We start from the raw sequence: 16,761 nt of genomic DNA, 5'->3' as shown, positions 1-16,761 counted from the left end.
AGATATATATGTGTGTGTGTGTATGTGTGTGTGTATATATATATATAACTGATTCACTTTGCTGTACAACAGAAAGTAACCTTGTAAATCAACTACTGTTGTTTAGTCACTAAGTCACGTTGGGCTCTTTTTTGACCTCATGGACTGTGGCCCACCAGGTTCCTCTAGCCATGGGATTTCCCAGACAGGAATATTGGAGTTGGTTGCCACTTCCTTCCTCAGGGGAGCTTCCTCACCTGGGTCTGAACCTGCGTCTCCTGGACTGCAGGCAGATTCTTTACTGTATACTCTGATAAAAAAAAAAAATTCTACATGAGGAACAATCTTCACTAAAAACTAATGAAAACTGTTATAAAGACTTCTATACAACCAAGGCTGTAAGACAGATCCACAAGAAATCAGGTAGGAGGAGAAGTGATCAGATCAGGCCTTGTGTCCCTGGGAGGGGACTTGGAGGAAAAGGGAGATTACAGGGGTAGAGATTCTTCCTGAAGGGGAAATGGTTCCAGCCACATATTGGGGGTCCCAACCCTGAGATAAGGCACAGGTAACTCCTTGGCATTTGAGCTTTGCTGGGACTAACAGGAAGGCTGTAGTCAGCATGGACTTCACTCATGAGGAATGAACCCACAGCAGAACAGAGAGGGATAATTAGGACTGCGCAAGTGGCTGTCCAGTTGCCCATAATAGCCCCAGCGTGTACTCCAGCCTGAGCTGAGCCAATGCTTCAGCTTTGCTTACTTTTATGTCACAGTCACAGACTGGATTGAGGGTTGTGGCAATTGGAAAGAGCTCAGGTGTGGATGCAGAGTTTATTCAGACCTGGGCAAGTGTCTGAGCAAAGTGTGGTGGGTAGTATTTACTGAGAAAGCATATCAGAAGAAACCTTGATATCTGACAGTGGTCAGACTATCACAGCCTGCATCCTGATATACATTAAGAGGTTATGTGAACTCTGCTTGTCCTGTGGCATGGCCCTACAGCAGAACAGGATTACTGGAGACTGGGAAGGAGAATGAGGCTATGGGGGAAAAGACTAGGCCAAAATGATTTAAAAATAAACCAGGTACCTTTATAAAAGATGCTCAAAGTTTGATCCCTAAAAGCCTTTAATTAGAAACTCCCCTCTTTAATATCTATGGATAATAGCCAAGCTCACTAGGGTTAAATGGATATTTTTTAATCTCGTCATTCTTCTCCATTATTTTGGTAAATGAGAAGAGTTTCTGTTCCAACTTCATCAAGGAAGGAAAGAGAATTGGAATTTATTGAGAATTTATATTGGACATTATACTAGGCATTTTTACATACACTGTCTCAGTACAGTCTCTATGTATGGTTCAGAAAGGTTAATTTGCTTAAGGATATAATCTCATGGACAGAGAAGCCTGGTGGGCTGCAGTCCATGGGGTTGCAAAGAGTCAGGCACGACTAAGCAACTAACACTATAGATGGCTAACAAGGAGAAAAGTGTCATTTACCTATACCTATGTCATTTCAATGCCCAGACCTTTTCCCCCAGATGGTGCTAGTGGTAAAAGAAACCATTTGCCAATGCAGGAGACTTAAGAGACATGGGACTGATTCCTGTGTCAGGAAGACCCCTTGGAGGAGGGTATGGCAACTCACTCCAGTATTCTTGCCTGGAGAATCCCCATGGATAGAGGAGCCTGGTGGGCTACAGTCCATAGTGTCGCAAAGAGTTGAACACAGCTGAAGTGATTTAGCACACATACTTGTCTGTGTCAGTTAATATGTATCTTAGAATTAAGTTTTCATATATAAATGTTATTCTAAAGACAGTAGTCATGTATGGATGTGAGAGTTGGACCATAAAGAAAGCTAAGCGCTGAAGAATTGATGCCTTTGAACTGTGGTGTTGGGGAAGACTCTTGAGAGTCCCTGGGACTGCAAGGAGATCCAACCAGTCCATCCTAAAGGAAATCAGTCCTGAATATTCATTGGAAGGGCTGATGCTGAAGCTGAAACTCCAATACTTTGGCCACCTGATGAGAAGAGCTGACTCATTGGAAAAGACCCTGATGCTGGGAAAGATTGAAGGTGGGAGGAGAAGGGGACAACAGAGGGTGAGATGGTTGGATGGCATCACTGACAGGATGGATATGAGTTTGAGTAGGCTCTGGGAGTTGGTGATGAACAGGGAAGCCTGGCATACTGCAGTCCATGGAGTCACAAAGAGTTGGACACAACTGAGCAACTGAACTAAAACTGAAAGACAGAGAATGTTCTTCAGACTTCAGTTCATGTAAACATTAGAAAATTAAATTATCATTAAGAATATTAACTTAAATATATTCTTAAATTCAAACAACTCATATAGATGATCACTGGAATACAACAAGTTTTGTTATAATGACTTACCAATTAAAAGATAAATAAATTTAGAAAGAACTTAGAAAATCTTTTAAGATCTTTAAAAATCTGACCTGACCATTAGTACTTAGTATACTGTGTTCAAGCCTTTATTTATAAGAATGCTGTTGCCCTTATTTGCAGTTTTGATCTGTTTTATAATCTTATATTTAATAAACACTAGTGAAATTTCATTGTGCGTATTTCACATAATACAGTTATAGTAAACACGAATAACTCATAGATTATATGATACTTTGCCCAGGACTAACATAAACTAATCTCTTGCTGATATGCAAAGTGTATAATCCATAATTAAATGAGACTGGAGAGTAGAATTTAAATTATCTAAAACAGAAACATCTGTGAGTTTCTAAAGCCTTATTTACAAAGATTCTTTTGATAATGCTACTAAAATTCTGTTAATATATTTGCTAGAATAACATGCCTAAACACTTTTGTTCATTGATTCAATACATACTTATTGAGTATGTATTATATGCTAGGCATGTTCCACGTATGAGAGAGAAGGCAGTGAACAAAACAAATCTGGTCCTTATGGATCTTACTTCTATCAGGGATACAGGTATAAACAAACAAATAAATAAGAAAGATTTCAATCCAATAAGATCTGTGAGGAAAACAGAAAAACCAGGATGATATGTTAGCATACACAAGATTGAGTGGTGCCAGTTAAGCTCTGAAAAAGTCATAATTTAAACTAAGGTCTGATATTAATTCCAGGTAACTGTATATATTCAAAGTACAAAGCTATTCTAAAAATGAGCAAAAACTTATAATTCAAAAATTTCTCTAATTTAATGCCAATTTTATCAACACTGCATTTAAGTAAGTGAGATTGTATATTTCTATACCACTTGGTCCAGGCTGAAAGTAACCTGAATTTATCTCTCCTGCCTCCTTTCCTTCTTTGTCTTTCCTTTATCTTTCTTTCCTACTCCATGTTATCCCAGGTTCAGATAAAAATCAACTGTATGGTTACCCTAGGCATTACCTGGGCTTCCAAGGAGCATTAGTGGTAAAGAACCTACTTGCCAATGTAGAAGATATAAAAAAGAGACACAGGTTTGACACCCCAGTCAGGAAGATCCCCTGGAGAGGGCATGGCAACCCACTCCAGTATTCTTGCCTGGAGAATCCCATGGACAGAGAAGCCTGGCAGGCTATAGTCCACTGGGTCGCAAAGTGTCAGACATGACTGAAGCGACTTAGCATGCACATAGGCATTACCTAAGCACCTCCAGAAGGAAATACCAGTAACAAGGTGATTCATATAAAAATCTTCAAATACTGAGGAATTGTAGGTACAAGGTACTACAGAAGGTGGACAATTTTAAGCTAGCAGATGGCTTATATATGAAGACTCTCAGTCTTCAGTACAGGTAAACAAACTTACTCTGATGGTGAAGGAACAGGACAAAGATCTCCAGGTAAAAACCAGAAGTCAAATTATTTGATGAGTTTGAAAAAGTGGAAAAGAGTACTGAGAAGGATTTCACTGAGCTGTAGGAGGAATTGAAAAATACTAGCCAAGGTCTGGACCATAAAGAAGGCTGAGCGTCAAATTGATGCTTTTGAATTACAGTGCTGAAGAAGACACTTGAGTGTCACCTGGACTCTAAGGTGATCAAACCATTCAATCCTAAAGGAAATCAACCTTGAATATTCACCGGAAGGACTGATGCTGAAGCTGAAGCTTCAATACTTTGGCCACCTGATGATAAGAGCCAACTCACTGAAAAGGACCCTGATACTCGGAAAGATTGAGGGCAGGAGAAGAAGAGGGTGATAGAGGATGAGATGGTTGGATAACATTATGACTCAATGGATACGAATTTGAGCCAACTCAGGAAGACAGTGGAGGACTGAGAGCCTAGCGAGCTGCAGTCCATGGGGTTGCAGAGTCGGACACAACTTAGTGACTGAACAGCAACAGATCATACTGGGAAGGTATAGTAGGCAGAATAACGCCCCTGTGAATATGTTAGGCTGTATGGTTGTTGTTGTTATTTAGTCACTAAGTCATGTCCGACTCTTTGTGACTACATGGACTGTAGCCCACCAGGTTCCTCTGTCCAAGGAATTCTCCAGGCAAGAATACTAGAGTGGGGTTGCCATTTCCTTCTCCAGGGGAACTTCCCGACTGAGGAACTGAACCTGATTCTCCTGCACTGGCAGGCAGATTCTTTATCACGGAGCCATCAGGGAAGCCCAGGCTATCTGGCAGAGTCAAATTAAACCTGCAGATGGGATAAAGCTAATCAGCTGACTTTAAAATAGGGAATGTATTCTGGATTATCTTGTTGATTCTCAATGTAAAACTACAAGGGTACCTTAAAAGTAGACGAGAGATGGTAATGTGAAGATTAGGATTCCTGATGTTGCTTGCTTTTCAACTGGAAGGGATGATGAGCCCTGGTAAGAGGGTGGCCACCAAAAGCTGGAAAAAGCAAGGAAAAGAATTCTCCCCTTCAGTCTCCAGAAAGGAATGTAGTTCTGCCCACATCTTGATCTCAGCCTAAGTGAGATCCTGTATTATTGTTGTGCAGTCGAGATCCTGTATGGGATTTCTAAATTATAGAATTGTAAGATAACAAATATGTGCTGTTTTAAGCCATTTATAATCATCTATTATGGTAGCCAGAGAAAACAAACATATAATGTCTACAATAGATACAGCAAAGGGCACTGTATGAAATATGCATGCAAATATCAGAAGAAACAACTGCAAGAAACTGGCTGCTTCTGGAAACAGCAGGATAAAAGCAGGTAGCTGGTTTTCATTGTTGTTATAAGTTATTTTAGCATTGTTTGATTTTTTAAAACATGTGAATGTATTACTTCAATGAAAAATAAGAATTAAGTATTTTAAAAAAGAAAAACAATACAAACAAAAAACGTTGTATATATGGAGGAAAAATCCAATTTCTTTTTGAATGTTTTCCAGGAGTACGGGTGGAAGATTCAGTCAAGCTGAGCTGCAGCTGTTCTTTTCACTGTTTTTATTTTTCACATTAACCAGCAATTATCTTTCAAACTTTTCTGTTCTTCTTACCTCTAACATATCTGTTCTTCCTTCTCAAGTAACACTATTAAAAAACAACAGGACTACCAGGAAGAAAGGTCTATCTATTAATCATGATTTTCAACAATAAAATAGTTCATTTCACTTGCAAGTTAACTGCAGAGAGATTAATAGAATTTGTAGTACTGTATTAACCCATATTATTGACTGGAAACTTGTAGATAGAAGAACATGTAGCTGGAGAATACCCCAACTTCAGGTCCATGAAATGAGCTCTAAACTCCGGTCATAACTTGAATGAGGAGACTAATAGTACAAAGACAGTCTGATCTTTAGAGAAAGAGCAGAGTAAAAGCAAAATGCTCCTAGTGAAAACTTGGAAAAACACCATTCCAAGAAAGATGATCTCCTTCCTCTACAGACTTTTAATATTCAATAGTAATCCCAATTCATTTGTCATGTAATCATATATATCATTTTTGTTAATGTTCCCAGTATGTGTGTTATTTTTAAATGCATTATAAACTTCTTAGTAGGAACAATCCTAATTTTTTTAAAAAAAGGTACTACATTTAGTATTTAGCATTCTTGTATGCTAATTTTATATATAAATTGAATAAATACTATGGAGATATTTTGCATTGAGAAAGATAAACAATTAAGGATAGAACTTGTTCATTTTCTTTTTTTATTTCTGTGTTTTCCCTGCTCCCTGCTAAGTGGTTCATCCAGGCATCCTGCCAAAGCTAATTCAACTTTCTGACAACTTACCTCAGACATTATAAGCTACTGAAGTTATAAATTTATAGCACTGAAGAAGCATATCTTTATAACATTTTTTATATTCCAGCAACATGCATTTGTAAAATTCAGTAAAATGCTAAAAGAAAAAAAAAATCCCAAAGGTACTTTCAACAAGATTATAATTTTAATTGCCTTATCTACATTCTTATTCTCTGTTGAAAAAAAAAATCTGCCAAAACCACCAGAATGGCTCTCAACTGGCAGTGATTTTGCTCCCTGGGGACACTTTGCAATGTCTAGATAAGTTTTCATTAGTTATAGCTTAGATGGTAGTACTGGCATCCAGCAGGGAGAGACCAGAGGTGTTGCTTAACAGCCTATCATGCACAAGAGAGCCTCCCATGACAATTAGCTAGCCCAAAATGACAATAAAGCTGAGACTGAGAAACTCTGCACTAGAGGAATAGAGTAGTCAAATAGAAAATGACAAAATATTTTCTTAGAAGTATCTACAACATATTTATCATGGATTCTGATACAGATGAAGGTCTATTAACTTGTCCGTCAGGTTCACCTCTGGAGTAGGGTTCAATGCAAATTAAAAAACATAAAACCATCTCAACAGATACTGGAAAAGTACTTGATAAAATTCTATATCGACTCCTGATTTAAATAAGCAAAATCTAAAGATTCAAGTAAAGTAGGAATAGAAGGAAATTTCCGAAGGGGATATATTAATACAATAAATCAAAAGTAACATTATACTAAAAGGTGAGACGTCAGAAACATTCTCACTAAAAAGTCAGGAAAGCATACAATTTTCAGCTATAGTTAAATTCAACATAAGAGCTTAGTAGAATAAGTAAGAGTTGAAAGGTTAAAAAGCAAAACTAAAATACCAATAATGATCAATCAGAAAATGTAGGAGAGAATAAAAGGACTACGATATTCACCACAGTAAATACGTAAGAACGTGTACACACATTCACACACATAAACACCCTACTTACATATAAAGCCAATGAGAAATTTGAAAAATCTGCTTTTTAACTAAAGAAAGCCAAGTGTATGTACATATGCACGTAACTGTTTGTAAGGGCAATCCTTTCAAATTCATAGTCCTTCCAGACACCTAAAGGCAGATCCTCACAGTCAGAGGCTGGGTTGCAAACTTACAGCCTAGACTGAGGTCAATCTTTTAAGGTGATTTCTTTGGACATCTGTACGTATTGCTGTTTGTGTGAATGCCTTTTATCATTAATGAACTCTCTAGGCTAACAAAGTTCCTAACTCTCCCTATTTTCTTATATCTGGAACTCAAAATGTTTACAATACTTTTCCGGAAACTGAAGATATTTGAGTTTGCAGGTCTAGATTTTACTCCATGTCAACTTGAGTGTAGAATTTCTGAGGACATTAAAACTATATATTGTCTTTCTATCTTCTGCCGAACCTAATTCCTAGAAAATGAATGCTCAATAATTATTTGTTGGTTTCCTGATTTTTCAATGATTTTGAAGGATTTTTGAATGTGTTAGAACAGTTCTGTACATAATGTCCGAAATAACTGTACAGTTTACACATTTCAAGCATTAAAACATTTGCTTCTAAATTCTTTTTGATTGCCTTTTGGAAATGTTTGCTAGCAGATAAAACCTTTTTGGGTGACTCAGTGGTATAGAATCCGTCAGCCAATGCAGGAGACCCTGGTTCAATCCCTGGGTCAAGAAGCTCCCCTGGAGAAGGAAATGGCAACGCACTGCAGTATTCTTGTTTGGGAAATCCCATGGACAGAGGAGCCTGGCAGGCTACAGTCCATGGGGTCACAAAGAGTCAGACACGATTGAGCAAGTAAACAATACCACCCTGAACTCCAGGCATTCGGTTATAGGCTTAAATCATAATCTAATGGTTTGGGGAAGGAATAGTGTAGCTAGAAATCACTATGATAAGCATTAGTAAACATACATGATTTTGATTAAAATTAGGCAATTTTCAACACATTATAGCAAGTGAACTTGCTATAACAATGGAAATGAGAAAGCCTTATAGGAAGTTTCCGAGTGAAAATACAGAAGTTAAGAAATATCTTCCTTCCTGGCAGCCTACAAAATTCTATTTTCTTTTCCACAAATAGTGTTAGAACAACTGAATATCCATATGCAAGTCAATGAAATTTGACTTAAACTTCACACCTTATTAAAAAAATTAAATGCAAAATTATAAAATTTTATAAGAAAATACAGGGAAAAAATCTTAGTGACTGAGTATGGCAAAGAGTTTATCAAAATTGAGAATTTTTGCTCTATGGAACACACTGTTAAGAAAATGAAAAGACAAGCTACAGACTGAGAAAACATGTTGGCAACTCACAAATCCAACAAAGGGCTTATATATATCTTTATATCTATATATAAGCTTTATATATATCTTTATATAAGAATATATAAAGAACTCTCAATATTCAACAGGAAGAAAGCAAACAACTCGATCAAAAATAAGTAAAAGATTTGAATGAAAACTTGACCCAAGTTGATATACATATGGCAAATAAGTAAAGGAAAAAATGTTCAAAATCATTAGCCAATATGAGAGGGAAATGAAAACCGTTAAGAGATACCACTACATACCTCTCAGAATGGCTAAAATAAAAGATACTGATGAGCAAATGTCAGATACAGAGCAATTAGAACTCTCATATATTGTTGGTGGGAATGTAAGGTGGTATAGCAGCTTAGGAAAACAATTTTACAATTTCTTAAAAGTTAAACATGATACTTGTTTTATAGAAAAACGTATACATGAATGGTTACAGCTATTTAATTTATAATCTTTCAAAACCAGGGATATTAAAACAGGAGTTTCAGATTTTCATTGAAAACCCTACAACTAAAAGATCTGGCACCTTAGACAGGACAACACTAGCTGATAATGAATAGCAACTTGTCCATGTACACGGCATGCCACAGCTCTGCCCACTCCCCACACATATACAGAGTGAATGCATATGCACTGACATCTGGCCCACTTCACTCTTGTGTATTACTTGCCTAGTCTTTTGTGGCAAAATCAAACATCAAAAATGTGTGTTCCTCTTACCATACCATCAAATATATTGCTGCATAGTGGTTGCCCAGCCAGAGACTACATTTTTTAGTTCCTCGGATCCAGATGTGACCACATGACAAGTTTTCAATAACTGAATGTAAGCAGTGATCTTTTTTGACTTCCAGGCTGGAACTTTTCTAGAATTTTCTCTCCATTACTATGTGGGAGCAACAATCTCCAAGGTCTTAAGGGAAGATGAAGCCACAAGATGAAGAATTAAAAAAGAGGTACTTATTGCTATTTCTGTGCTGTGTGTTTTTTATATTAAGCTTCACCCTCACAATAAGAAAGATCTGTTGATGGAAAATGCTCTTAAGGATGAAGGGTGAAATCTGTGCTTACCAACTTCAAAAAGTTGGTTTAGGAGATCAAATTAGATAACATATGAAAGTATTTCTTAACTTATGACTGTCATACAAATGTTAACAGTGTTTTAATCCCTACTGAATAATCATGTATAATCATTTATAATTGACAAGAATATTATGCTTCTCTTTGTTTCAGGTCCTAAATCAGGAACCACAAACTCAGGTGCTTATAAGAGTGCATTAGAGTGGCTCTGTGCAATAGAACTTTCTGTGAAGATGGAAACAGTCTATCTGTACAGTCAGATACTATAGCCACTAACTATATGTGACTGCTGAGTACTTGATATGAATGCATATGACTGAGAAACCAAAATATTTTATATTAATATATTTAAATAACCACATGTAGCTAATGGCTACCCTATCTGGACAACACAGAGCTAGAGTAACACTAGATTCTATACAATAGTGAAGTCGCTCAATTGTGTCCAACTCTTTGCAACCCCATGGACTGCAGCCTACCAGGATCCTGAGTCCATGGGATTTTCCAGGCAAGAATACTGGAGTGGGTTGCCATTTCCTTCTCCAGGGGATCTTCCCCACCCAGGGATCGAACCCGGGTCTCCCGCATTGTAGGCAGACGCTTTACCATCTGAGCTACCAGGGAAGCCAGATTCTATAACAAATCAACCCCAAATTTCAATGATTTAAGTTTTATTTATTTTTCATGTAATAGTCCAATGTGAATATTTCTCTATCTTTGGAGCAAGTCTTACTTCTTCAGGGAAAAAAAGCTTGAGATTTTTTATGGGTAAACAAATGGGTGTTGACTTCCCAGAGAAAGATTAAACTGTTTGATCTCTAGAAGATTAAAAGAAAAAATGTATTAGGTTTAAGAATTCTCACTTTGGAGTTCTAATGATTTTCTGAATATTGGCTTATGTTCAAAATTTCACTCAAAAAAGATACAACCCTTTTCTTCTTCTCTCTTCACTCACTGTCATAGTTAATGAATTGCTGGTCATAATCATGCACATAAACATTGTTCAAGCATTTATAATTATAGCACTTGAATACTTAGAATCATCAGGGATGCCGCAGTAGAATGAAATAAATCTTTTCTCCCACAGAGAACCTTGTATGAGGTTAGAGTGACAAAGATGGGAAGTACCTAAAAGGGGAACTGTAGGATTTCTATGAAAAGGTATATGTATCACTGACACACTGTAACAGACAAGTTACACAGCCTTCCAAATTAGTGATTTTTTTGAAATTTTGAGTATTTTCCCTTTTCACTTTCTATGAAACTATTATCATTTCTTCTCATCCTCCAGTGGAGAACTTAAAAGTGACCAACAGACGGTAATCTGGAATGTAATATAAGAATCTGAATATAATCTCCTTTACTTTTTACTTTTCCTAGTACTCGTTTCCTAGAGAAAAAAAGTTTTCTTTCTCATGTACATTCAATAATTCCATCCTCTAAATGTGGCCTATTTGGTTTTCCTTCAGTACATCATGGATTAAAAAAAAGAAAAACACTGCACAATAAGACTCGGATTCAGTGACATGAGGTAGTAAGAATTTGGTGATTTCCAAGAGAGATACAATATATAGACTCATTAAGAAAAAGGTGAGAGAGAGCCACATGGACTATGATGCATTAAAAAAAAAAAAAAAAAAAAAAAAAGCCACCCGAGGCCATTAACAGCATTTATAGAGCTAACTTTCCTCTCAAAAATTAAGCATATCCCCCTTCTATATTTTACCATAGTGTCAAATTTTTTGCTAACTTAGTAACATTTCTTTCTAGGTGTTTTTGTACACATTACACGTTTGGAAATGGAGGCAACCACAATCACCCATATACAATTCCTGAACTTGTTTCACCTTCCGGACTCCTTAAATGTTAGCAGTAAAACCAAGGTCTAGCAAAGATCTTACTTGCCTTTTATTCTACTCTTTCAACACGTCTTTAAACTGCTAATCCCAGTAAATCACTTCCTGCTTTTTTTCCTGGTTGAATTTTGACTGATACAATGAACTACTCAAAAGCTAGAAAAACTGACACAAAGCTAAAATTCTCCAAGGTGATAAAGGGAAAAAAATAGGCAATAAAAGGGAAAACCACACTGAGTGGGAAAAAGAAAATTTAACATAGAAAACAACAAAGAAAAAATACATTTCTACAGTTTAAACCATATGATTTCTCTGAAGTTATAAAGATTCTTTCAAAAACTATTTTAAAAGCATGGTGTTTAAGTATCTGACTAAAACATTTATGTAAGATAACAGATATACTTTTATAATGTCAATTGATTTCCCCCATTAAGCTAAAGTCTCATATTGTCACTATTCATGAAACAAAAACATGTGAGTAAATCACTGAATAAATTCACTTTCTAATGTCTGGTCCCTTCATTTACTGTTTTAAGGAAGAATAATGGTAACCATCTGTTACAATTTCAAAAATAAACCTGCAGCAGCAGCTCTGCCATGTCCAGCTATTCTAATTGGAAAGGAAAAATGGATGTTGTCAACTGAGAGCATTCCAGTAATATAAAGTTTCTCCTCTAAACTATTTTTGTTATTAGAAATCTTTTCATTACTTTATGATAGGTTAAAAAATAAAAATTCAAAATTTATCTGCTATTAGATCAGATCTATTTAGTTACACATATTCCTTGTTAAAACTAAAACTCAGCTAAAGTAAAGAATTCTAATAAACTTCTACTTCAAATGCTCATATATAATTCATTTCTAATGTTGGCAAATATGGCAGAGTAAAAAGACCCTGAGCTCACCTCCTCTAATAGGCACAGCAAAATTACAACTAAAACCAACCACCATTGGTTTAAAAGACCAGAACCTACTAGAAAAGACTGAAAACAAAGATATAAAGAAGGAACCACAGGGAGACATGGAGGAGGGCAGAGTCACAATACAGTCAATTCCCGTAAGTGACCTACAAACAGAAGAACAATTACAAATGCAGAGATTCTCCCAATGGAGTGAGGGGTCCAAGTCCCATGTTGGGCTTTCCAGGCTGCGGGTCTTGTACCAGGAAGAAGAGGCTCCCAAAGCATTTGGCACTGAAGGCCAGTAGGGATTATTTTCAAAAGTCCCAAAAGGCTGGGGTGAACAGAGACTTCACTCTTAAGGGTACACTCAAAATCTAATAAGCTCTGGGATCCAGGGCAGAAGCACTAATTTGGGAAAAGCCCAGTTCAGATCTACTTATTTATCATGAAGAGTCTCCTTGAGAGGTAGGAGGCAACTGTAGCCCACCCCAGGGACCCAGACACTGGCAGCAACCATTATTGGTAGCTGATTCCACCACATAGACACTACTGCTAGCAAGAACCATTTTGAAATCCTCCCTCTAGCAGGACCCAGACGTGCTCTGGCTCAATAAGTTATAGGAAGCATCACTAAGACACTTCAGGCCAAGCAGTTAAATAGGCAATAACACAGTCGTGTCCACCAGCAGACAGGCTGCCTTAAGGTCCTCTGAGCCTTCAGCTTCCCCTGGACACAGTCCTACCCACCAGAGAGCCCAGAGACTATTCCCACAAACAAGTGCACAAACACTAGAATCAGGACCCACAGGACTCTCCAATAAAACTCCAGGACCTAGTTTCATCTACCAGTGGGCAGGTACTAGCCTCAGAATATGATGGGTCCCAGCTCCGTCCTCCGGCAAGCCTGCTCTAGCACTGGTACCAGCCTGACACATCAAAGGGTAGATACCAGCCACAAAAAATCACAGCCCTGCAGCCTAAAGATGCAATGCACACACCAGCAGGTCAGACTCTGCACTGGGATAGACATTACATAATGATCAAGGGACCAATCCAAGAAAAAGATGTTAACACACGCACCCAAGATAGGAGTGCCTATATATATAAAGCAAATATTAACAAACATAAAAAGAAAAACTGAAAGTAATACAATAATAGCAGGGAACTTTGACATCCCACTGAGATCAACGCAAAGATCACCCAGAAAATAAATGAACAAAAGAAAACAAAACAAAACACTGGCCTTAAATGACACATTAGACTAGATGGAGTTCAAACATACACACAGACACACACACACACACACACACACACATATAATATAAACATCTCACTCAAAAGCAGGAGAATATTGCTTTTAAGTGCACATGGAACTTTCTCCAGGATAGATCACAGCTAGGCAAATTTAAGAAAATTTCAATCCTATCAAGTATCGGTTTCAACAACGTTATGAGATTAGAAATTAACAACAACAAAAAGCCTAGAAAACACATATATGGATACTAAAACATATGTGACTAATCAATCAATGGATCACTGAAGAAATCAAAGAGAAAAATCAAGAAATATCTGAATACAAATGAAGACACAAAACCCAAAATCTATATGATGCAGCAAAAGTAGTTTTAAGAGAGAAGTTTATAGCAATTACAAAGCTTACCTTACCTCAGGAAAAAAAGAAAAGTCTCAAATAAAGAACCTAAATTTACACATACAGGAACTAGAAAAAGGAGAACAAACAAAATCCAAAGCTAGTGGAAAAAAAGATTTCAAACAGATCAGAGCAGAAATAAATAGAGACTAGGAAACAGTAGAAAAGGGGAATGAACCTAAGATCCAGATCTTTGAAAAGATAAACAAAATTGATAAATCATTAGTCAGACTCATCAAGAAAAAAAGGGAGACCAAATCAATAAAATGAGAAATGAAAAAGAAGTTACAACCAACACCATAAAAATACAATGGATCATAAAAGACTATAAACAAGTATATGACAATAAAATGGACAAACTAGAATAAATGGACAAATTCCTAGAAATATATAATCTCCCAAGATTAAACCAGGTTTCCTGGTGGCTCAGATAGTAAAGAATCTGCCTGAAGGGCAGGAGACCTGGGTTCGATCCCTGGGTTGGGAAGCTCTCCTAGAGAAGGGAAGAGTTACCCACTCCAGCATTCTGGCTTGGAGAATTTAATGGACTGTATAGATTAAACCAGGGAGAAATGAAAAATATGATCAGAGCACTTAACATTATTGAAACTGAATCAGTAATTTAAAACTCTCAAAAAACAAAAGTTCAGGACCAGATGGTTTCACAGGTGACTTCCACCAAACATTTACAGAAGAGTTAATACCTATACTTCTCAAAGTATTTCAAAAAAGTTGCAAAAGAAGAAATGCTTCCAAATGTAAAGACTAGCAGCACCCTGATACCAAAACTAGAAAAAGATATCACAGAAAAAAAATTATAGGCCAACATCACTGAAGAATACAGGCGCAAAAATCCTCAACCAAGTATAGGCAAACCCAACTCCAGTAACACATAAGAAGGATGGCACATCATGATAGAGTGGGATTTACCCCAAAGAGGCAAAGCAGGTTCAGTCCCACAAATCAATGTGACGCATGAAATCAACAGGTTGAAGGGAAAAAATATCAGATGATCAGCTCAACAGATGCAAAAAAAGGCATTTAATAAAATCCACATACACTTATAATTAAAAACTCGAGAAAGTGGACACAGAGAGGACATACCTCAACATAATAAAGGCCATATATGACAAGCCCACAGCTAACATCATAGTCAACAGTGAAAAGCTGAAGCATTTCCTCTAAGATCAGGTACAAGGATGACTACTCTTGCCACTTTTAATCAACACAGTATGGAAGTCTTAGCCACAACAATCAGGCAAATGAAAGAAAAGAAATTCAAACAGGAAAGAAAAAAGTCAAACTGTCACTGTTTGCAGATGGCATGATACTCTATTGAGAAAGTCTTAAAAGATGCCACCAAAAACCACTAGAGGTCATCAATGAATTTAGTAAAGTTGCAGGATATAAAATTAACATACAATAATCTGTTGCAATTCTATAAACTAACAGAAATTAAGGAAACCATCTTATTTAAAATTGCATCAAATGAATAAAATGCCTAGGAATAATCCTACCTAAGGAGGTAAAAGACCTGCACTTGGAAAACTCTAAGAAACTGATAAAAGAAATGGAAGATGACACAAACATATGGAAAGATACACTCTTTAATACAAAGATTAGAAGAGTAAATAATAAAAACTTACGTTAGCAATATTCGGGGTTATATGTCAGATACAAAGTGATGGTTTTTGATTCCATGAACTTTATAATCTTGATAGAGACCCAAAATATATGTAATTATGTATATTATATATAATGGATATATATGTATTCTTAGATATCATATATGTATATTATATATTTGCATATTTATTATACAACACATACAATGCTACTATATTTTACTTTATATTAACATATTTTATATATTTCCCACATATATGAGAAAAAGTTCACATATATGACAAAATATAAGCAAAATAACTTTAAATCTAAAATATGTGAATGAAGGAATTACACATCATACTACCTGCACACAGCAAAATTTCCTAAAAGGTCTTTTTGTCAGTCTCTTAGAAGAGTGTCATATCGCATTTAACTGCAATCTCTCCTCCTTTCACCTTAGAATTTCCACAAAACTTATCTCTAACTAATGTTTCTTTCCCCTCTCAATTCCTTCTTCTCCAGCTATGTCTTTAGTATGGAAAAAATTTTTATAAGAGGAGCATGCAAAATAATCTAATTAGTGAAAGATAAAAGACAGAGAAGTAACATAGTGAAATATTCCCAACCAAATGTGGTAAAGGACTGTACAAGGATAGTGGAAGCCAAAATAAATAGAAAGAAAATGATATCCAAAAATAGAAATGCAAAAATTTTCAATAAAATTCTAGCAAACTGAATTTGCCCCAAAATAAAAGGATCATGTTATAATTTAGTCAGCTGTACCGCTAGGATGCAAGCATGATTCAACATACCCAAATCAATTAATACTATCCATAGACTGAAAAGATAAAAATCACAGATCATCTCAATAGATACAGAAAAAGTACTTACAAAATTTAACATGTTTTCATGATAAAAACACTCAACTAATTAGATTTAGAAGGAATATATCTAAACATAATAAAACCCATATGTGAAAGTCAACAGGTTTGTCATACTCTGTAGTGAAAAACTGAGAGCTTTATCTCTAAGATGAGGAACAAGACAGGATATCTAGTCTCACCACTCTATTAAATAGAGTAGTGGAAATCCTACCCACAGCAATTAGGCAAGAAAAAGAAA

General features: G+C 36.3%; 1 protein-coding gene and 1 non-coding gene across 9 annotated transcripts in view; both read right to left on the bottom strand.

Moving 5' to 3' along the window:
• The window catches only part of GPHN (gephyrin), a 524,662-nt gene that overhangs the window by 340,253 nt on the left and 167,648 nt on the right, over positions 1–16,761 (bottom strand). The gene's annotated exons all lie outside the window — the stretch shown is intronic.
• On the bottom strand, positions 10,175–10,246 carry TRNAC-ACA. Its single transcript has one exon. It is a non-coding gene; the product is annotated as a tRNA-Cys (tRNA).

Source organism: Cervus canadensis, chromosome 6, assembly GCF_019320065.1.
Source record: "Cervus canadensis isolate Bull #8, Minnesota chromosome 6, ASM1932006v1, whole genome shotgun sequence".
NCBI lineage: Eukaryota > Metazoa > Chordata > Mammalia > Artiodactyla > Cervidae > Cervus > Cervus canadensis.
Note: the sequence above shows the minus strand (reverse complement) of the source record. Positions and strands in the feature narration are given on the sequence as shown.